Genomic DNA, 22,901 nt, shown 5'->3' with positions numbered 1-22,901 from the left:
AATCATCACACAGAACATACAGAGGGACCACTAACATCTCTGACGCTCACTTTTATCATCATCATCATCATCATCGTCACACAGTGGCTCGTGTACTTCACTTCTCATGTGCATTCAATCATCTCATATTATGCCCATGTGCAATACTCATTTTCTGAATGTATGCTTTCATATAAGATAAGATAAGATACAACTTTATCCTCCCGAGGGAACTTGCGTTTTCACAGAGTGAGTGAAAAATGAGGGAGGAGGACCAGGTGAGATCTGCTGCTCAGAGGGCCAAAATGCTTACGGCACCGGGTATTCCCAGGCGGTCTCCCATCCAAGTACTAACCTGGCCCGACGCTGCTTAGCTTCCGAGATCAGACGAGATCAGGCGTGTTCAGATTGGTATGGCCGTAAACGAGGAGGGCAGCCACACAGAGGCTCTTTATAGGTGAGACAGACCAGGTTCAAGTTACCGTGTACACATGACTACACTCAAGTTCATGTATATCACAATTTACATGATGCCTTCATCAGAAACACACATTTCTGGATAATGAAGTCTTACCTAATGAAACTGATAATCATCACATAGAATATAAAGAGGGACCACTAACATCTCTGACGCTCACTTTCATCATCATCATCATCATCATCATCATCATCATCATCGTCACACAGTGGCTCGTGTACTTCACTTCTCATGTGCATTCAATCTTCTCATATTATGCCCATGTGCAATACTCATTTTCTGAATGTATGCTTTCATATAAGATAAGATAAGATACAACTTTATCCTCCCGAGGGAACTTGCGTGTTCACAGAGTGAGTGAAACATGAGGGAGGAGGACCAGGTGAGATCTGCTGCTCAGAGGGCCAAAATGCTTAAGGCACCGGGTATTCCTAGGCGGTCTCCCATCCAAGTACTAACCTGGCCTGACGCTGCTTAGCTTCCGAGATCAGACGAGATCGGGCATGTTCAGAGTGGTATGGCCGTAAACGAGGAGAGCAGCCACACAGAGGCTCTTTATAGGTGAGACAGACCCAGTTCAAGTCACCGTGTACACATGACTACACTCAAGTTCATGTCTATCACAATTGACATGATGCCTTCATCATAAGCACACATTTCAGATAAGATAAGATACAACTTCATTCTCCCGAGGGAAATTGCGTGTTGACAGAGGGAGTGAAACATGAGGGAGGAGGACCAGGTGAGGCCTGCTGCTCAGAGGGCCAAAATGCTTACGGCACCGGGTATTCCCAGGCGGTCTCCCATCCAAGTACTGTCCTGGCCCGACGCTGATAAGCTTCCGAGATCAGACATGATCGGGCGTGTTCAGAGTGGTATGGCCGTAAACGAGGAGAGCAGCCACACAGAGGCTCTTTATAGGTGAGACAGACCCAGTTCAAGTCACCGTGTACACATGACTACACTCAAGTTCATGTATATCACAATTTACATGATGCCTTCATCAGAAACACACATTTCTGGATAATCAAGTCTTCCCTAATGAAACTGATAATCATCACAAAGAACATAAAGAGGGACCACTAACATCTCTGACGCTCACTTTCATCATCATCATCATCATCATCATCATCATCATCATCATCATCGTCACACAGTGGCTCGTGTACTTCACTCCTCATGTGCATTCAATCATCTCATATTATGCCCATGTGCAATACTCATTTTCTGAATGTATGCTTTCATATAAGATAAGATAAGATACAACTTTATTCTCCTGAGGGACATTGGGTGTTGACAGAGGGAGTGAAACATGAGGGAGGAGGACCAGGTGAGGCCTGCTGCTCAGAGGGCCAAAATGCTTACGGCACCGGGTATTCCCAGGCGGTCTCCCATCCAAGTACTAACCTGGCCCGATGCTGATTAGCTTCCGAGATCAGACGAGATCGGGCCTGTTCAGAGTGGTATGGCCGTAAACGTGGAGAACAGCCAAACAGCGGCTCTTTATAGGTGAGACAGACCCAGTTCAAGTCACCGTGTACACATGACTACACTCAAGTTCATGTATATCACAATTTACATGATGCCTTCATCAGAAGAACACTAACATTTCAGATAAGATAAGATACAACTTTGTTCTCCCGAGGGACATTGGGTGTTGACAGAGGGAGTGAAACATGAGGGAGGAGGACCAGGTGAGGCCTGCTGCTCAGAGGGCCAAAATGCTTACTGCACCGGGTATTCCCAGGCGGTCTCCCATCCAAGTACTAACCTGGCCCGACGCTGCTTAGCTTCCGAGATCAGACGAGATCGGGCGTGTTCAGAGTGGTATGGCCGTAAACGAGGAGAGCAGCCACACAGAGGCTCTTTATAGGTGAGACAGACCCAGTTCAAGTCACCGTGTACACATGACTACACTCAAGTTCATGTATATCACAATTTACATGATGCCTTTATCAGAAACACACATTTCTGGATAATGAAGTCTTACCTAATGAAACTGATAATCATCACATAGAACATACAGAGGGACCACTTACATCTCTGGCGCTCACTTTTATCCTCATCATCATCATCATCATCATCATCATCGTCACACAGTGGCTCGTGTACTTCACTCCTCATGTGCATTCAATCATCTCATATTATGCCCATGTGCAATACTCATTTTCTGAATGTATGCTTTCATATAAGATAAGATAAGATACAACTTTATTCTCCTGAGGGACATTGGGTGTTGACAGAGGGAGTGAAACATGAGGGAGGAGGACCAGGTGAGGCCTGCTGCTCAGAGGGCCAAAATGCTTACGGCACCGGGTATTCCCAGGCGGTCTCCCATCCAAGTACTAACCTGGCCCGATGCTGATTAGCTTCCGAGATCAGACGAGATCGGGCGTGTTCAGAGTGGTATGGCCGTAAACGAGGAGAGCAGCCACACAGAGGCTCTTTATAGGTGAGACAGACCGAGTTCAAGTCACCGTGTACACATGACTACACTCAAGTTCATGTATATCACAATTTACATGATGCCTTTATCAGAAACACACATTTCTGGATAATGAAGTCTTACCTAATGAAACTGATAATCATCACATAGAACATACAGAGGGACCACTTACATCTCTGACGCTCACTTTCATCCTCATCATCATCATTGTCACACAATGGCTCGTGTACTTCACTCCTCATGTGCATTCAATCATCTCATATTATGCCCATGTGCAATACTCATTTTCTGAATGTATGATTTCATATAAGATAAGATAAGATACAACTTTATTCTCCTGAGGGACATTGGGTGTTGACAGAGGGAGTGAAACATGAGGGAGGAGGACCAGGTGAGGCCTGCTGCTCAGAGGGCCAAAATGCTTACTGCACAGGGTATTCCCAGGCGGTCTCCCATCCAAGTACTAACCTGGCCCGATGCTGCTTAGCTTCCGAGATCAGACGAGATCGGGCGTGTTCAGAGTGGTATGGCCGTAAACGAGGGAAGCAGCCACTCAGAGGCTCTTTATAGGTAAGACAGACCCAGTTCAAGTCACCGTGTACACATAACTACACTCAAGTTCATGTATATCACAATTGACATGATGCCTTCATCATAAACACACATTTCAGATAAGATAAGATACAACTTTATTCTCCCGAGGGAAATTGCGTGTTGACAGAGGGAGTGAAACATGAGGGAGGAGGACCAGGTGAGGCCTGCTGCTCAGAGGGCCAAAACGCTTACGGCACCGGGTATTCCCAGGCGGTCTACTATCCAAGTACTAACCTGGCCCGACGCTGATTAGCTTCCGAGATCAGACGTGATCGGGCATGTTCAGAGTGGTATGGCCGTAAACGAGGAGAGCAGCCACACAGAGGCTCTTTATAGGTGAGACAGACCCAGTTCAAGTCACCGTGTACACATGACTACACTCAAGTTCATGTATATCACAATTTACATGATGCCTTTATCAGAAACACACATTTCTGGATAATGAAGTCTTACCTAATGAAACTGATAATCATCACATAGAACATACAGAGGGACCACTCACATCTCTGGTGCTCACTTTTATCCTCATCATCATCATCATCATCATCATCATCGTCACACAGTGGCTCGTGTACTTCACTCCTCATGTGCATTCAATCATCTCATATTATGCCCATGTGCAATACTCATTTTCTGAATGTATGATTTCATGTAAGATAAGATAAGATACAACTTTATTCTCCTGAGGGACATTGGGTGTTGACAGAGGGAGTGAAACATGAGGGAGGAGGACCAGGTGAGGCCTGCTGCTCAGAGGGCCAAAATGCTTAGTGCACCGGGTATTCCCAGGCGGTCTCCCATCCAAGTACTAACCTGGCCCGATGCTGCTTAGCTTCCGAGATCAGACGAGATCGGGCGTGTTCAGAGTGGTATGGCCGTAAACGAGGAAAGCAGCCACTCAGAGGCTCTTTATAGGTAAGACAGACCCAGTTCAAGTCACCGTGTACACATAACTACACTCAAGTTCATGTATATCACAATTGACATGATGCCTTCATCATAAACACACATTTCAGATAAGATAAGATACAACTTTATTCTCCCGAGGGAAATTGCGTGTTGACAGAGGGAGTGAAACATGAGGGAGGAGGACCAGGTGAGGCCTGCTGCTCAGATGGCCAAAATGCTTACGGCACCCGGTATTCCCAGGCGGTCTCCCATCCAAGTACTAACCTGGCCCGACGCTGATTAGCTTCCGAGATCAGACGAGATCGGGCGTGTTCAGAGTGGTATGGACGTAAACAAGGAGAGCAGCCACACAGAGGCTCTTTATAGATGAGACAGACCCAGTTCAAGTCACCGTGTACACATGACTACACTCAAGTTCATGTATATCACAATTGACACGATGCCTTCATCATAAACACACATTTCAGATAAGATAAGATACAACTTTATTCTCCTGAGGGAAATTGCGTGTTTACAGAGGGAGTGAAACATGAGGAAGGAGGACCAGGTGAGGCCTGCTGCTCAGAGGGCCAAAATGCTAACGGCACCGGGTATTCCAAGGCAGTCTCCCATCCAAGTACTAAGCTGGCCGGACGCTGCTTAGCTTCCGAGATCAGACAAGATCGGGCTTGTTCAGAGTGGTATGGCCGTAAACGAGGAGAGCAGCCACACAGAGGCTCTTTATAGGTGAGACAGACCCAGTTCAAGTCACCGTGTACACATGACTACACTCAAGTTTATGTATATCACAATTTACATGATGCCTTCATCAGAAACACACATTTCTGGATAATGAAGTCTTACCTAATGAAACTGATAATCATCACATAGAACATACAGAGGGACCACTTACATCTCTGGCGCTCACTTTCATCCTCATCATCATCATCATCATCATCATCGTCACACAGTGGCTCGTGTACTTCACTCCTCATGTGCATTCAATCATCTCATATTATGCCCATGTGCAATACTCATTTTCTGAATGTATGCTTTCATATAAGATAAGATAAGATACAACTTTATTTTCCTGAGGGGCATTGGGTGTTGACGGAGGGAGTGAAACATGAGGGAGGAGGACCAGGTGAGGCCTGCTGCTCAGAGGGCCAAAATGCTTACGGCACCGGGTATTCCCAGGCGGTCTCCAATCCAAGTACTAACCTGGCCCGACGCTGCTTTGCTTCCGAGATCAGACGAGATCAGGCGTGTTCAGAGTGGTATGGCCGTAAACGAGGAGAGCAGCCACTCAGAGGCTCTTTATAGGTGAGACAGACCCAGTTCAAGTCACCGTGTACGCATGACTACACTCAAGTTCATGTATATCACAATTTACATGATGCCTTCATCAGAAGAACACTAACATTTCAGATAAGATAAGATACAACTTTGTTCTCCCGAGGGAAATTGCGTGTTCACAGATGGAGTGAAACATGAGGGAGGAGGACCAGGTGAGGCCTGCTGCTTAGAGGGCCAAAATGCTTACGGCACCGGGTATTCCCAGGCGGTCTCCCATCCAAGTACTAACCTGGCCCAACGTTGATTAGCTTCCGAGATCAGACGAGACCAGGCGTGTTCAGAGTGGTATGGCCGTAAACGAGGAGAGCAGCCACACAGAGGCTCTTTATAGGTGAGACAGACCCAGTTCAAGTCACCGTGTACACATGACTACACTCAAGTTCATGTATATCACAATTTACATGATGCCTTTATCAGAAACACCAGTTCTGGATAATGAAGTCTTACCTAATGAAACTGATAATCATCACATAGAACATACAGAGGGACCACTTACATCTCTGACGCTCACTTTCATCCTCATCATCATCATTGTCACACAGTGGCTTGTGTATTTCACTCCTCATGTGCATTCAATCATCTCATATTATGCCCATGTGCAATACTCATTTTCTGAATGTATGCTTTCATATAAGATAAGATAAGATACAACTTTATTCTCCTGAGGGACATTGGGTGTTGACAGAGGGAGTGAAACATGAGAGAGGAGGACCAAGTGAGGCCTGCTGCTCAGAGGGCCAAAATGCTTATGGCACCGGGTATTCCCAGGCTGTCTCCCATCCAAGTACTAACCTGGCCCGACGCTGCTTAGCTTCCGAGATCAGACGAGATCAGGCGTGTTCAGAGTGGTATGGCCGTAAACGTGGAGAGCAGCCACACAGAGGCTCTTTATAGGTGAGACAGACCCAGTTCAAGTCACCGTGTACGCATGACTATGACGTGGCAATAGTACGTCAATAGTTCACTTCTAATCAGTCTTCAAGGTTCTGGCTAGTAAAAAACTTGTCTTCAGCTATAGTCTAAAAGCAGTTGAGGAAACCAGTCTTCAGATCCAAGTAAAATGTTTATTTGCAGCAAGGTACAAATGAAACAAGTGAGAGGAAAACCCCGGGGTTGCTCTGGCTTGTGTCTCTTTGTCTTCTTCTTATATACTATTCTGGACCTGGGTTTTCCACGCCCCAGGCCCTTCCCCTTTATCCTAAATTTATAGGTACTTGCCACTATTATGCTTACTCGTCTGATCTTAATCGTGTAAAGCAGTCTTGCAAACCCTAAAAACAGTAGTGGCATCGCCTTGCCCTGATTCGCCTTTCTTGGGACTCTTCCTATTGGTTGGTCTGGGGCTGAGTTTGTTAGTAATCTTCCCATTACAGTGTTATGTGTCTTCCCATTGCAGTGTTATGTGTGTCCACTGTGTTACACAGCCTTGAGCTTGTCTCAGTGTTATGTGCACCTACTGCGCTACACAGCCTTGAGCTAGTCTCAGTGTTATGTGCCTCACTGTGCTGCACAACCTTGAGCTATCCGTCAGCACCCATTCATTACACACAACAGGTGCAGCGGCATCTATGAGACATTCAGGCCGGGTACTCCCAACACATGTAGTTACAACCAACACATATAGTTACAGCTTCACAGTGCTACCCCAACAGGTGCATGCACTGTGCTCAGAGCCATCATTCTCAACATTCCCCCCTTTGGTCCTGAAAGGACCACCCAATGAATGATAAATGGGAAGTACCATCTGTAAGCATACAAAGTGATAGTGATTAGTCTAAAATACATGCAATGTGACAGTAACTAGTCTAAAATACATAAACAAACGTGCGAATAATAAAGAAATCAAACACCCTCTGATTCTTCTAATTCCTGACAATGAGGTTCACTGCAGCAGATGACAACTCAGCTGCAAAACACAACCGACTGTCATCCCTTATCCTCCTGGACTAAATCCATGTGAGACTACGCAGTGATCGTCCTTGTCTGGCCTTCCAGCTGAATCTAGCGACATGGAGAGGGAAACATCCTTCCATTACATCTGGCCAAGGTAAAACCCTCTCCAGGTGGCCAACCAGCATTCGTTGTACACATTTCTCATAACAAAAATATACCAGAAATATCATGAAAAAATTAAACAGAAATAACATAAGTAACCGCAATGATATATTTGGGTAACATATAACAAAATAACACAACGATATATCTGGGTAACATAAATGCTCAATCGCTCTATGATTAGTGACCTACTGCTAACGATATATATATATATATGCAAATATATATACGGAGCTTTACCCATTCCAAAAAGCATCATCCCATATCTACTGTTGACCAGTTGACTCTGTGGGGTGTTCGGAAAGGAGTAATCCTTTCGGCGCGACTTGTGAGGACCACTTCCTCTTTAGGATTTGTTTATAGAAGGATTTTCTTTTTGTTTTAACATAGTACAAAAAATATATCTGCCTTGGGGCAGCCATAATATGGGGTTCCTCCCAGCCTGTTCCTACTCCCTCCTCACCACAGGTCAATCTCCTATTACTTTCATGCCTGGGTTGTAGCTTAAACACATCCTGTAAGAAGATAATGCCTTTGATAAACAAAGTAAAACGACCCTGGCAACTATCAGTAGGACTGAGTCCTTTTAAAGTCTTATTATTATTACAGTCTTGATCATACATTTATCTCTACCTCCGCCATTGACTGTAAGTTTCTATCTACTCCGCCGCCTTTTCTGCCTCTACGGCATCATAGAACTCCACCGCTCTCCGGATGAACTCCCCATTGTACGGCGCTAGCCCTTCTCCGTTGGCACAGAGACGACGCATGAGGCCATGTGGCCGGATGACCTCTGTCACCCTTTTATCTTTGAGGGATATTAAATGCAGCCACTGACGCATTTTGTGTGTTGTGTCAGACCAAATGATTCTGTGACCTCCGTCCAGAATGTTTGTCACAACTTTCTTGCTGTAGGCAGCCAGCAGATATCTGGTGTCGTTAGACCCTGGGTACACCGTAAAAGGGCTTCTGCTCTGATCTGGATACAGGTGTTTCCACAAAAACAAGTAATATATCACAAATACATGGTATGTCAACTTCTGTACAAACAATTGTGGATGAACCGCTGTGATAGGCTGCCTTCGCTCATATCCGGTTAACACTCCAAACCCTTCATCCCAATACTGCATGTCACCCTGCTCTAATATCTGTTGAAACAGTTCGTGCAGGTGCCTTGCCCTGACATCTTTTTGTTTTTGCTCGATGCTGGGTAACGTTTCCCAGGATAGATGTGGCGTGACGGGATCTGATGCTGTCATCCATGGCGCATGCCATTCAGTCTTTACATCGATAAGGGTTGACACTGTTCCTACCAGGGTGTTAATTACCTTGGGTCCAGGGGCCAGGGATTCAATGTCTGTATGCTCGTTTATGAACTGGATTTTGGGAGTCAAAAAATCACCATAGTCCCATCCTCCTACAGTTCTTCCAGCTAAAACATTTTGGTCACGTAGCATTTTCCATTGCTCCCATCTGTTTATGTACATTACTTCGTGGGGTATATTATCGTCTTCTAGTACCATGTCTTCTTCTTCTAATTGGTCATTGCCAAAAACGGCCTGTACAGCTTCATTCAGTATGTCTCGATCTGCCATTGGCTTTATGTTGGTCCACGTCTCCGATTTTGGCCCTGCTCCCTTGCCGGTGGTGGAACACCTCCCATCGTGTTTCCCCTCATGTGGACTTCCAGTCCACTGAGAGCTGCTGTCTGACCTCGCAGCCGCCCTTGACAGAAGTGGATCAGTAAAGCATTGGCACGGCGCAGTTGTGATACGGTATACTGCATCAGGTCATTCTCGTCTTGCAGATGGTTCGCTTGTTCTTGTAATACATGACTCTGCCGTTCGATCTGCCTCAGACGCAGATTATCAGCTTCTAGTTGTCTAACCCGCTGACTCTTCCGACGAGCGTATAGAGCCCTTCTGGTGGCGCACAATAATCTTCGTGCTCGGTCAGACAGGCCTGCTTGCAGCTGGGTGAACACATCTTTGCTCATACTCAAAATGTCCTCCCGGAGGTCGCCTGGAGTGGTAAGCAGGCTAAGCGGGCGTGGCACAAACCTAGTTATGTGTCTGAGATCGTCAATCGTGAAATCCGGTAGCTGAGGCGTGAAGTTGGGAAGTTGAGGCGTGAAGTCGGGAGGTGGAGGTGCGGCAGGATGTTGTCGGACCTCGGGCGTTACCCTTGCGGTGCGTAGGTTCTGAGTGGGTATCAGCGGGATGCCTCTGCTCGATTGTCCTGGACTTGGTGAGAGGCTTTGATCGTCTGGGTCCTCAGGGCTTTCTGGGCTGAAGCGTTGTTCCGGTTCCATGATGGGCGATGACCATGTATTCGGAGGAAGTCCCATCGATGGTGATGGTGTCACTGGTGGGGGAATCAGGAACTGGACTCTCCTGGGGTTCTCCAGCACCTGGATGGGAAAATCATGTCGCTCCTCCTGCCACGGACTCACTCCGTCTTGGCCTGGTTGCCTAAGTGAACTATATATATCTATCTCTGGGTGTTGTGTTCCTGTATATATTGGTGTGTTGTTTGGTCCAGTTGGGCTGTGGCTCTGCCCTGGGTCCATATCTGGAGGTGCCTGCTGGCTGGCATAGAATGCCTCCGCCATTTTTTGGGGCACCGTCTGTGATGAAAATATTTACAGTTACTATGTACAGTTTATATGATTATACACTGCTATATTTCTAAAACTACTTTATCTACTTTTCTACTTTTCTACATACCGTTTGGGAGAGTGGATGGTGATTCACTTTAAGCGTAGCATTTTTCATCAGGCACATCCCCTGCCATCAGTTCAGTGGGCTCATACCCTGTCATGTGTATGTGTTCTACCTGATCGGCGTCTACCTGTATCTGGATTACTGGAAATTGTCCCGTTACTCCTTTAATCATGCGGAGGATTAGGACGCGCAGCAATGGTATAACACACCCAATTATAACTAGTACTATCAGCACTATTCCTCCTAGTGCTATTCCAATTGTCTTTAGCCATTTCAGCCATCCCAATTTTCCCAGCCAATCCCAGAAGCCTTTCAACTGTGTATTCCAATTAGAATTTTTAACATGTTCATGTCGCATGCGTTTCATTTCTGACAGGACCCGCGTCAAATTGCCTTTTGGTCCTGTATGTAACGGGATCAGGGTACAACATTCTTCTCCGATAATATCACAAACGCCTTGGTCTGCAGCCATTCTTGCTTCCAGGATAAATCTGTTCTGTAGGGTCATAATGGATGTAGCATGCAGTTGTTCTCTTATCAGACCTATCCCTACTATAGTGAAGTTGATAAATCTCTGTTGATTATACCATAGGTAATTCACCCATCGGCTATTCCGTGCTATGTACTGGGCATTGTTGATGGGTCCTATAAATGGAACTGATCCTACTGCTCGTCCACTTTTTACCCATTCTGTACCTATAGCAGTGTGTTCTTCAGGGATCCCGTATGGGACTTGGTCCCAACTAATGTATACTTCATCAGTACTTTTCCAGTCCCAGCCGTGCTCCTGACTGTTGTCCATATAGGTTTTGTCATTGGAGTTCTCGGTATCTCTCCTATTTCTGGGATGGTCCGGAGTGTCTTGTTGCGTTATTAAAAAAAGCTGACCTGTTAACATTAATGGTGCACACATACCTGTCCAATTGGGTGGTAATTTAGACAATAGTGTAGCATTGTGCTCACATATCCAAAAGATATCTCCTAGTGGCTCTGTACCCTGTCCAAAATCTGCCAGGCGGTACTGAGCTTTGTAGGAGGAGTTCTGTTCGTAAGTTACACGACCTCCATTGGGTATCACCTGCTTACATTGAATGCGGGCTTTTGGCCTGGTGGTACATGACTTGGTGGTAGTTGTGGTGTTCCCTGTCTTTATCATCGGATACCATGTTTCCATGCCGCATTGTACTAGTCCTGCTGCATCTGTCATTGCTTCTGTTTTTGTATCAGCGACGTTTTCTAGTTCTCTCCCTCTTACTATGCAGAAAGGAAAAATCAATCCATCTGGTTTGTGAACTACTGGGGGAATCACCGAGGTAACATCATATCCTGTATATTGGAGTCGGTGTGGGCAAATTTCATCATTTTTGCTCCATCCCTTCTTTTTCCCTGCCATATGCATTGCACACTGAGCGAAACACCTACCCTCGTCAAAATATGGGCAGCTTCCTATTGTGCTTCCTGGCAGTATTTTGAACTGTGGAATTCTTTTTGCATTATAGCAGGCAATGCATTCCCGTTTCTCTTTCTTGGCTGCAGCCATTTCTTCCGCTGAGAATCTAAGCCATCTCTGAAACATGTTACTACTCCATTGTATAGATCGTAGTTTTTCCAGATCCCTCTTGTGTCGTTTGTTTGCTAATTGTATTTTATCTCTTGCTTCCCCTATTGTCATTTTCTGTCCTGTTCCCTGATGTTGGCATGCGATGTTTGTGCATTTTACCTGAATGATCACCATCCCTTCTCCCTGGCATTCTGCGTTGAGCGGATAACCCAGCCATTCCTTTCCTACTGGTTCGGCTGTGGCATAGGCTATTGCTAACACATGTTCATAGATGTCCGCTTTTATATACACTGTTGGTGTGACTACCCCTTTATCCACTATGCCCTTGTTAGTTGCTAACGTAATCATGGCCATGGCACATCCATCTAGTGGGTGCTGAGTGTTTGATTGGTGTGTGTTGGTTAATATAACTTCCCCCCTTGCTAACCCTCCCAAGGTTAGCACCATAAGGGCAAACCAACTAATCTGAATCAGACCAATCGTGGCCCGGCGTTGGCGGGTAGTCTGGAGTCGATGGGCCCACCTCCCCTGTGGGTGAGGCGGGTGGCGGCGACCCGGCAGACGTCTGAAGTCCTGATGGCCCTGCTTGCACATCAGGAGTGTCATCAGTACGTGACACAGCATGGTCCTCAACTGCTCTTTCACCGCTGCCTGTAGGCACTTCCCCTGCTGCAGGATCAGGCGACACCTGTCCATCAGTCGAGCCAGAACTACTAGTAGAACCGCTCGAACTACTTTGTTGACGGTGAGCCCGTAGTCTGGCCGACCGTCGCTGTGCGTGAGAGGAGCTTGAGTCACTTGAGCTACTATGGGCAGGGCTAGTGTTAGCGGGCGTGGTCTGGGGGCCGCGTTGCGCGTCCCCTTCAGCATGCTGCCGTGAGTCAGTGGTGCCTAATAGGTCAGGAAAGTGACCAGGCGGGTCAGGCGGTCGATGGCGGGTGCAGTGATTGCGATGGAACCAAAACGGCTTACCTTCAACTTTCAAAGCAGTGGGCGTAGTGAGCACCACTTTAAAAGGCCCGTCTCTACGAGGCTCGTTCCACTGACGTCTAAAAACCCGTATATACACTTGGTCTCCCACCTGGATGTCACGGACATCTACTGGGATGTGTGTGTCGTCTTTGCTGTTGGCCTCTTTCACCTGTTGAAACACAAGCCTGTGAATTTGAGACAAAGCTTTCAGATAATCGCCCAGCTCTCGTTCCAGCTGCTGCAATGGAGGCCCCTCCGTCGGCCCTCTGTGTTGCGGAAGGGGCATCGGGCGACCTGTAAGCATTTCATGGGGAGTTAGATGTGTTAGTCGGTTAGTTTGGGAGCGCATGGCCATTAAAGCAATTGGTAAAGCATCCACCCACGTGAGCTTATGGTTGCTATCGGCAGCAATCTTAGCGATTTTAGTTTTCAAAACTCCATTTGCTCGTTCCACCGAGCCTTGTGATTGCGGATGGTAGACACAGCCAAATTTCTGTTTGATGCCCAATCTACTGAACATCTCTTTGATTACCCGCGAGATAAAATGTGGTCCACTATCTGATGAGATAGTGTCTGGTATTCCAAACCTGGGGAAAACCTCCATACACAAAAACTTAGCTACTACTCTATGGTCATTTCTAGCTGTCGCACAAGCTTCAACCCACCTACTAAACCGACACACAACCACCAATAGGTATCTTTTTCCCTGTACCCTATCAATCATGTCCACAAAATCCATCATCAGGTGCTTAAACGGACCTTCAGGCACTGGAATATGTGCCAATGGATGAGTAAACATTTTTCTAACATTATACTTTGGACAATGTTGGCATATGGATAGTTCTCTGTCAACCATCGCAGCCATGTATGGTGACCACCATACAGCCTGCAACTTTCTCAACACTTGAACTCTGGAACAGTGGTCAGGTTCATGTACTGTCTTGATTGCAATTACCAATAACGATAAAGGCAACACAAAATGCCCATGGCTACTCCTCCATAACCCATTGTGTGGAGTGGCCGTTCGTATGGCCCCCCTTTGGAGCCATAGCCTTTGTTCTGCTTCAGAAACTCTGTTTTGCGCCTGTATCAATGAAGCCATGTTGGTTATAGGGGCACAATCCTGTTCAAACAGTATGGGCCCCTGAGTGGCCTGTCCCGTTGCCGCTTTTGCTGCAGCATCTGCATGATTATTGCCTCTAGCCACCGGTGAATCATTCAGCTGATGTGCTGCACATCATATACACATCGACTATAGCCAATTGGGTAGGAAGCTGCATGGCCTGTATCAATTCTATCACTGCTTGCCCATGCGCCACCGGCGTGCCATCTGCACGAATAAATCCTCGTTGTTTCCAAATGCTGGCATTAATATGGCATACGCCATATCCATAGGCACTGTCTGTATAAATGGTGGCACGTTTGCCCGAAGCCAGTTTGCATGCTGCTGTTAAAGCTTTAATCTCTGCCAATTGTGCAGAACACGGTTGGTCGAGGCTCACTGATTGTATTCGGGTAAATGTGTCGTCAACATTGAGCTGAACTATGCCATAGCCAGCTTTTGTTCCTGTGTCTCCTCGTACACAAGATCCATCTACAAACAAAACTATGTCCGACGGAATCGGCTGGTTGTACAGGTTGTCGCGTACTTGCATAAAACTATCTGTTTCTTTAAGGCAGTCATGAGGCTCCCCTTCAGTAGGCAAAACCATTCGTGTTGCTGGATTTATCGTGGTGCATCGCTGTATTGTTAGCTCTGACCCTGACAACAGGACCTCATAGCCTGTTCGCCTGGCCTGGGTTATTACAAAACGTGGGCCGGTAAGCATTGCATGCAGTTGGTGAGACGTATATAGTATTACAGGGTGTCCCATGGTTAACACTGACGCCTTTTTGTAGGCAAATGCAGCCGCCGCTAATCCCTGGTAGCAGGGTGGCAGCCCTTCCTCTACCCTATCTAATTTGGTGCTATAGTACGCTATTGGTTGCTTACCGGTAGGAGACACCTGCATCAATACCGCACATGCATGTCCCTGTCTTTCAGCTACGTACAGATGAAACGGCTTGCGATAGTCGAGATTGGCTAAAACTGGGGCAGTCTGCATATCTTTTTTAAGGAGTTGAAACGCTCCTTCTGCTTCCTCAGTCCATTGGAGTTGCGCTGACTGTGGGGTTTGTCCAGCTGCTCGTATCAAAGCTCTTAATGGAGCTGTTTTAATGGCATAGTCACATATCCATGGTCTGCTATATCCTGTCATTCCCAGGAAAGATAACATCTGGCCTACTGTTTGAGGCTTAGGGGCTTGACTTATGGCCATCAGCTGGGAGGGGGCAATATGCCTTCCTTCCTCACTCAACTGTCTGCCCAAATATTCTACAGATGTTTGACAAAACTGTAGTTTACTTTTGCTCACTTTGTGTCCTCCTTCAGCTAAAACTGTTAGGACTGTGAGTGAATCTTCTTCACACTGTTCTTTGCTGCTAGAGCATATCAAAATGTCATCCACATACATTAAGGTGGTAGACTGTATGTCCAGATGGCTGAGATCATTCGCTAAAACTCGGTTGAATATTGACGGGGAGTGAACGAAACCCTGAGGGAGACGTGTATAAGTATACTGTTCCCCCTCATAGGTAAACGCAAATAGGAACTGTGACTGCGGATGAACTGGAACACTGAAGAAGGCAGAGCACAAATCAATCACTGTGTACCACTTTGTTCCTGGAGGTATGTTAGACAGTAAAGTATGTGGGTCTGGAACAACAGGTATTTCTTCTGCAACAACAGCATTAACTGCCCTTAAATCATGCACCAATCTATAGTCATTTCCATTTGGCTTCCGTATTGGAAAAATAGGTGTGTTGCATGCACTGTTAGTTTTCACTAAAACTCCTGCTTCCACCAGTCCTGAGATGATGGGCCTTATCCCTGCAACAGCTTCTTGTTTTAAAGGATACTGTTTTTGCCTCGGTAACCTAACTTCTGGTTTTATGTGAACATATAGGGGCTCCGCTGATTTTACGAGACCTACATCTGTCTTGTGTGCTGACCATACTTGTGGCGGAACTTGCTCCAACAAAGCTTCATGCTCCTTTGCAACCATCTGTTTCCTATCATGTCTGGGTAACTGCACCTCTTCTGCTATGGCCTCGTCTGCTTTTGTTATGCTGATCTTGAGGAACTGCCCGTCAGAGGAAATGCAAATAGCTTTACAGTCTGTAGGTGTCCATTCCTGTACTAGTTGTGCCTTCTTCATCATTGGTCCTAAATCATGTGACTCAAAGTTTTCTGCTATCAGCAAGGTGATGTGTGGCGATGATCCCGGTACTTGGAACCATTCTTTTACCTCCTCCGTACCTATCACCTCAGCAGCTGCTCCTTGGGGTCCCACAATGATGGCATCATACTGGAGGACTGTCGTATGGTTATTCATTGCTTCAAACCAGCACGTCTCATAGTCATCGTGGTCTTGATCTTCGTCATACAGCATCGTACAATGTAGAGGAAGACTTGGCTCTCGTGCCTTCTCAAACTGATGGATTATCAGCAGCTTCCATGTTTCCCATGCATGTATCAGAAATGCATCTGGTGAGGTTAGTCTGATCCAAAACACTCGTGCTTCTTTCCTTTGGCCTGTATTTTGTGGAGAGTCTATCGCTGCCATTTGGGACATCATGGGGCTTGTGTGAGGGCTGACTTTATTTGGGACATCAAAGTATATGCCATTAGGTGAACACATTATTGTGGCATTTAACTGGCACAGTATATCACGCCCTAGTAAATTGATTGGTGTGTCTGCTGAATATAGCATAGGTGCACATACTACTTTGTCTCCTATTTTCATTGGAACCGGTTCAGTCAGGGGTATTATTTGTGTTTTCCCAGAGAAACCAACTGTTCGTATTTTCGATGCCGAGAGGGGAAGTCCGGCTCCATCTCTGCCTATGCATGAGTATGTGGCACCTGTATCTACCATAAATTTATGCTGCCGATTTTGTATCATAACGTCTATGGTAGGTTCACTTTGTGGCTGTTGCGTGAGTACAGGTGTCATTACTTCCCCCTCTTGTTCCTCTGGGCTCCCCTATTGCCACTGGGCTGCAGGTCCCATCCACAGGCCCTGATTTGATGCTCCAGGCCATGGGTTGGTTGGACAGTCTCTCTGTACGTGTCCTGTCACTCCACATCCCCAGCACTGTAGCTGTTGTCGACCTACCGGTGTTGGTGGACCATTTTGGGAGTATTGTGTCTGCTGTTGGTCGTGCAACGTCTGGTCAGGTCCTCGTTGATATCGTGTTGGCGGAGGTCCTCTCCATCTTCCACGCTGGGGTGGTCCTATATTCTGCATTGGCCTCCCTCTTCCGGGCGGCGGATAGTTGCCTTGTCCCCCCGAATTGAGGTGCACATGAATTGGAGGGGCCTGCTGCATGGGTGCGTGGACAGGCTGTTGTCCTGTAGGATAACCTGCTGGGTTAGTGGGGATCATTTGCTGTCCTTGGGCAGGGGCCGCTGTTGCGGTATACACTGGAGCTTGTGTCACCTGCACTTCCGTTTGTTTTTCTGTAGTCCCCTCAGGCTTGAATTCAGGAGCAGCCACCGTCACTGGCGCCTGGTTTTTCGCCTTTTCACGGTCCTTCTTTTGTTTCGTCAGTTCTCCTATCTGCAGCTGGGTTAGCTTACCAGCCAGCATTCTGTTCTGCTCCTCAATAGCCCGCTTCTCATTTCTGTAGACATCCACGTAGTGTACGAGGTGTTCAGTGAACACAGGCCAGTCCAACTTCATCAGCCCAACAACTCCGTTCAGTTTATGTTGTATCTCCTTTGGCATAGCATTCTTTACATACAACTTAAACAGAGCTTTTGATGATTCATTTACATTCCATTCACTGCCTGTCTCTGTCTTCCATTTCCGTTGGAACTGATGCAGGAACTGTAGAGGGCTGTCTTCATCCTTCAAGCTTTCCCTTTCTAATTTTGAAGGATCCATTTTAGAAGGATATTTGTCTCTCAAGGTTTTCCATACCTGTCCCCGAATAGCGTTAAAAGGGGTGTGGTCATAATTGTGGCTCTTTGTCAGTCCTACCACCCCTGCTTTCTTCAAAGATCTCTCCCGACACATGTTGACCCGTGATCTTCATCAGTAGTGCTTTGATGTCTCCGGCAGCCAGTTTTATCCCGCCCGTGTTGTCTTCAAATGCTGCTATCCATCTATCAGCTCCTTCTGTTAGTGCGGGAAGACGGTTTATTAATCCTGTGATGTCCATAAATCCCCATGGCACATACCTCTCTGTGTTACCTGGTCCTTTTACCAGCAGTGGACCCATGGCATGTCCGTGGCTCCCGTCATCATCTCTTGTTTCACCCTTTGATTGGCATTCTGCTGCAGGTGCTTTCCTGTCTGCCCTACTTTGTGGACAGAGTGTTGTTCTCGTGGGCCCTTTGTGTACATAGGGTTTTTTCCTTGTGGTCTGATTGCGCGCATAGGGTATTTTTCCGCTCCTCAGGTCCATTTCCCCTGTTCCAGTGGCTTCTTCCGTTAACTCTACATCCACTGTAAACTGGTGTTCAGTTATTCCGCATTCCTCTCTGTTATTATAATCATCAAAACAGTCTATGCGACGTGCTTCGTTGAGCTCACGTTCCCTGTCGAGCTCTTCCCGCAGAAATGATTCGCTTAACTCACGTGTTCTGTTCATCTGATTCACTACTGTTCGCTCCATCTTGTCTATCAATTCCTGTAATTTTTCCGCCTCTTGTGCCGAATCCCCTGCACGTCTCATGTCTGGTGACCCCCAGGCTCTGTAGGGTGACTGTTCCCTTTGTACCTGGCGCGTGTCTTGTTCCACCCTTACTTGTCCTGTCCTGCATCTTTCCGCCTCCTTCGTCAGGCTTGTAGCCTCTCTGACCTTCTGCTGTTCCATACGGCTCCATTCTATTAACAGGTCCCGATTGCATCTGTCTAAATATTCTTGTGGCCTGTCTCCTGTTTCCGGGAGTTGCCTATAGGCTAACTCTTCTGGCAGACTACTCCTTCTAGTGGTCCTATGGTGTATCCCTTGGGGTGTTAGGTATGTTCCTGCCTCTCTATCCCTAGCTCTTCTTGAGGGTGCTCCTCCTCTTGAGCTATCTCTTCCGATTGGCAGCTGTATCTCAGATGTAGCATGACACATGCCACGCGGTATTGGCTCTGGATCTGGTTCTTTACTGGAGTGTATGCCTGCCTTCAGGCTGCTTGCTCCCAACGCCTCACTGGACCCGGAATCACTAGAGTCTGAGTTCAGTGACCTGTTGTCTTGCTCTTCTGTTTCTTCATCATACCTTAGTTCCCTTTTTTCCCTGGGGACCTTTCTTTTCCCACCTGAATGTTTTCCTGATTTCATTGTTACCACTAATGTCCCTGTTACTTTACCATCTACTCCGCCAGTCCTTAGTGGGTACTGTCCTGCATGTTCTTTTCCATACGGGGGAGGAGGGGCTGATGCTTCCTGCATTAACATCTGTCTATGTGTACCCTCCATTTTAAAGTACTGCAGAATATCCTTCTGTTCCGCGTTCTTCAGTCTCTCCTTCTGATGTTTTTGGTCGTTTCTTTTATCTTTACGCCTTAACTCCTCTTCCACATTGTCACAATTTTTTAGATCAAAGGTTCCCTGTACGGGCCACTTATTATGGCCTGCTGTGATCCTGTTCCATCTGCCCATACACTTTTGAATTTTCCTTTTCTGTGTAGGATGACGCAGCATGATAAGCTCAGCGGGTGTCAATTCTTCAGATTGTTTACTCAGCTTGACCCCCATGACCTTGCACTTTGGTCTGTTTACTTTATTTTAAACGCACTCCCTTCTTGTGCCAACTATCCTCCAGCTCCAGCCAATTCCGACTTCACTTTGCTCACCGATTCACCTCTGGGTATTTGTATGTATCCCTACACCACCTTCTATGATGATCTGCCCACTCTACTCTCTCCACTCTGAGTCCGGGGTATTTTTGGTCGGTTATCATACAAAATGTCCTGTCCTAATATTATCTTTTGCCATTCAACAAATCCTCTATACTCTGGAAATGGGGAACCTTCTCTGTGTGTTGCGTCCACTGATATACAATCAATCCCACTTACACATGTTATAGCTCCCACGTTTTCTGTGTGTGACTCACTGTTCAGCAGTTGGGTAGGATCTACTCCTTCTTCCCACCACTCTCCGTTTCTCCACCTTTCCCTGTGGTGTTCGTTGGTGCCTACACACACAACTTCAGTGTCCCACAGAGCATTTAAATACTGTAAAGCGGGGTGAGGGGGTGTCTTGTGAGACGATTACTCTTCCTCAGGTGTTGACATAAATCTTCATATGTTAAAACAAATGCCCACCACGGAGACAGGCTCGCAGCCCTTATTTTAAACCTATACGCGGAGTAACTTTTGCTAAATGGATCAATTTCTAGATTGGTTACTCATACACTCTTCTAAATATTAAACTACTTGCACACCGTATGCAAGATTGCTATCTAAACTGACCTTCTAAAATCAGAACACAGCGACATTATTCACAATTCCAAACATAGCAACTTATTCAAACTTCATTTCCACTTCTATTTACATTAAAAAATAATATGCATGCATAAATGTAGCGTATACTGTTTATAGTTCTATCCACTTTTTCTTTCTCCACTACTCCTTCCTTATCCTCTATTTACACATATATACACAAGGCCTTTTAAAACAAAATGCTCTGGCTTCCTGCCAGTTACTACCCCTGGCTCTCTGCCAGTTATTTCCCTGGGCTCTCTGCCCGGTACTTCTTCTGGCTTCCTGCCAGTTACTTCCCTGGGCTCCCTGCCCGGTACTCTTCTACATCTGAGTCGCCCCGGAGAGGGCACGGCGACTTTCTTCAGATTTCTTTTTTCCCTGCTTGTGTCGCCCCAGAGAGGGCACGGCGACAGACGTCTTCAAGCGGTACTTCTACGTTAAATAACTTATTCTCTTATCTAGCTTTGGTCGTCCCTGAAAGGGCACAGCGACATTGCTTTTTCCCTGCTTGGAGTCGCCCCTGAGAGGGCACGGCGACAGACGTCTTCCAGCGGTACTTTTACTCTTATCTCATACCATCCCTGTGGTATAGATTTTTCCCTTAAATAACTTCACAACAACAAATGCTTAAATTCCATTCACACTCATATTCATACTCCTTCTTACTGATTCTTTTGAGAGTTTCTCTGCATATTTCACGAACGCATAGATCATACCAGCCCCACAGACCAATGACAAACAAAGCCACATACAGATCAAACAATTAAGTATCACTCTTTGACATTTATCCATCATCCCATCGTGTCAGAATCAGTCATTCTTAATCTTGGATCTGACGACAGTCTTCAACTCTTATTTGTTAGTCAATACTTATCTTATTAATTCTAAATCTAGGTCTTTTTGGGAGAGGTGACAATACCTTGTGACCGTGGGATCAGACAAAGGCCAGGGACGCCACCCAATAAATTTGGAAAAAGAAAAAAGGAATTGTTTCTCACCTTTCTGGTGGATTTTGGGCCCTTGGGTTGGTCCCACCTCCTCTGACGACCCCACTGGTCCCTCGGCCACACCGTCCCTCCTGGCTAGCTCGCCAAATGACGTGGCAATAGTACGTCAATAGTTCACTTCTAATCAGTCTTCAAGGTTCTGGCTAGTAAAAAACTTGTCTTCAGCTATAGTCTAAAAGCAGTTGAGGAAACCAGTCTTCAGATCCAAGTAAAATGTTTATTTGCAGCAAGGTACAAATGAAACAAGTGAGAGGAAAACCCCGGGGTTGCTCTGGCTTGTGTCTCTTTGTCTTCTCCTTATATACTATTCTGGACCTGGGTTTTCCACGCCCCAGGTCCTTCCCCTTTATCCTAAATTTATAGGTACTTGCCACTATTATGCTTACTCGTCTGATCTTAATCGTGTAAAGCAGTCTTGCAAACCCTAAAAACAGTAGTGGCATCGCCTTGCCCTGATTCGCCTTTCTTGGGACTCTTCCTATTGGTTGGTCTGGGGCTGAGTTTGTTAGTAATCTTCCCATTACAGTGTTATGTGTCTTCCCATTGCAGTGTTATGTGTGTCCACTGTGTTACACAGCCTTGAGCTAGTCTCAGTGTTATGTGCGCCACTGTGCTGCACAACCTTGAGCTATCCGTCAGCACCCATTCATTACACACAACAGGTGCAGCGGCATCTATGAGACATTCAGGCCGGGTACTCCCAACACATGTAGTTACAACCAACACATGTAGTTACAGCTTCACAGTGCTACCCCAACAGGTGCATGCACTGTGCTCATAGCCATCATTCTCAACAGATGCTGCTAAGCTTCCGAGATCAGACGAGATCAGGCGTGTTCAGAGTGGTATGGCCATAAACGAGGAGAGGAGCCACACAGAGGCTCTTTATAGGTGAGACAGACCCAGTTCAAGTCACCGTGTACGCATGACTACACTCAAGTTCATGTATATCACAATTTACATGATGCCTTCATCAGAAGAACACTAACATTTCAGATAAGATAAGATACAACTTTATTCTCCCGAGGGAAATTGCGTGTTGACAGAGGGAGTGAAACATGAGGGAGGAGGACCAGGTGAGGCCTGCTGCTCAGAGGGCCAAAATGCTTACGGCAGCGGGTATTCCCAGGCGGTCTCCCATCCAAGTACTATCCTGGCCCGACGCTGATTAGCTTCCGAGAACAGACGAGATCGGGCATGTTCAGAGTGGTCTGGCCGTAAACGAGGAGAGGAGCCACACAGAGGCTCTTTATAGGTGAGACAGACCCAGTTCAAGTCACCGTGTACGCATGACTACACTCAAGTTCATGTATATC

General features: G+C 46.5%; 8 non-coding genes and 7 pseudogenes across 8 annotated transcripts; all 15 read right to left on the bottom strand.

The window, feature by feature from the left end:
- Positions 1–285: 285 nt before the first annotated feature.
- On the bottom strand, positions 286–404 carry LOC142997387 (5S ribosomal RNA). The gene has a single exon (XR_012962114.1). It is a non-coding gene; the product is annotated as a 5S ribosomal RNA (ribosomal RNA).
- Positions 405–867: 463 nt separating this feature from the next.
- LOC142998062 (5S ribosomal RNA) lies at positions 868–986 on the bottom strand (annotated as a pseudogene).
- Positions 987–1,227: 241 nt separating this feature from the next.
- On the bottom strand, positions 1,228–1,346 carry LOC142998105 (5S ribosomal RNA; annotated as a pseudogene).
- A 469-nt stretch (positions 1,347–1,815) lies between these two features.
- On the bottom strand, positions 1,816–1,934 carry LOC142997917 (5S ribosomal RNA). The gene has a single exon (XR_012962620.1). It is a non-coding gene; the product is annotated as a 5S ribosomal RNA (ribosomal RNA).
- Positions 1,935–2,179: 245 nt separating this feature from the next.
- LOC142997190 (5S ribosomal RNA) lies at positions 2,180–2,298 on the bottom strand. The gene has a single exon (XR_012961925.1). It is a non-coding gene; the product is annotated as a 5S ribosomal RNA (ribosomal RNA).
- Positions 2,299–2,758: 460 nt separating this feature from the next.
- Positions 2,759–2,877, bottom strand: LOC142997422 (5S ribosomal RNA). The gene has a single exon (XR_012962148.1). It is a non-coding gene; the product is annotated as a 5S ribosomal RNA (ribosomal RNA).
- Positions 2,878–3,322: 445 nt separating this feature from the next.
- Positions 3,323–3,441, bottom strand: LOC142998009 (5S ribosomal RNA; annotated as a pseudogene).
- Positions 3,442–3,682: 241 nt separating this feature from the next.
- On the bottom strand, positions 3,683–3,801 carry LOC142998040 (5S ribosomal RNA; annotated as a pseudogene).
- Positions 3,802–4,261: 460 nt separating this feature from the next.
- Positions 4,262–4,380, bottom strand: LOC142998085 (5S ribosomal RNA; annotated as a pseudogene).
- A 241-nt stretch (positions 4,381–4,621) lies between these two features.
- On the bottom strand, positions 4,622–4,740 carry LOC142997477 (5S ribosomal RNA). The gene has a single exon (XR_012962201.1). It is a non-coding gene; the product is annotated as a 5S ribosomal RNA (ribosomal RNA).
- Positions 4,741–4,981: 241 nt separating this feature from the next.
- Positions 4,982–5,100, bottom strand: LOC142998368 (5S ribosomal RNA; annotated as a pseudogene).
- Positions 5,101–5,557: 457 nt separating this feature from the next.
- Positions 5,558–5,676, bottom strand: LOC142997827 (5S ribosomal RNA). Its single transcript, XR_012962535.1, has one exon. It is a non-coding gene; the product is annotated as a 5S ribosomal RNA (ribosomal RNA).
- Positions 5,677–5,921: 245 nt separating this feature from the next.
- On the bottom strand, positions 5,922–6,040 carry LOC142997824 (5S ribosomal RNA). Its single transcript, XR_012962532.1, has one exon. It is a non-coding gene; the product is annotated as a 5S ribosomal RNA (ribosomal RNA).
- Positions 6,041–6,484: 444 nt separating this feature from the next.
- Positions 6,485–6,603, bottom strand: LOC142997942 (5S ribosomal RNA). Its single transcript, XR_012962644.1, has one exon. It is a non-coding gene; the product is annotated as a 5S ribosomal RNA (ribosomal RNA).
- A 16,086-nt stretch (positions 6,604–22,689) lies between these two features.
- On the bottom strand, positions 22,690–22,808 carry LOC142998247 (5S ribosomal RNA; annotated as a pseudogene).
- Positions 22,809–22,901: the final 93 nt, after the last annotated feature.

This window comes from Genypterus blacodes, unplaced genomic scaffold (genome assembly GCF_046128005.1).
Source record: "Genypterus blacodes isolate CSIRO-AG114 ecotype Tasmania unplaced genomic scaffold, CSIRO-AGI_Gbla_v1 ptg000039l_1, whole genome shotgun sequence".
NCBI lineage: Eukaryota > Metazoa > Chordata > Actinopteri > Ophidiiformes > Ophidiidae > Genypterus > Genypterus blacodes.
Note: the sequence above shows the minus strand (reverse complement) of the source record. Positions and strands in the feature narration are given on the sequence as shown.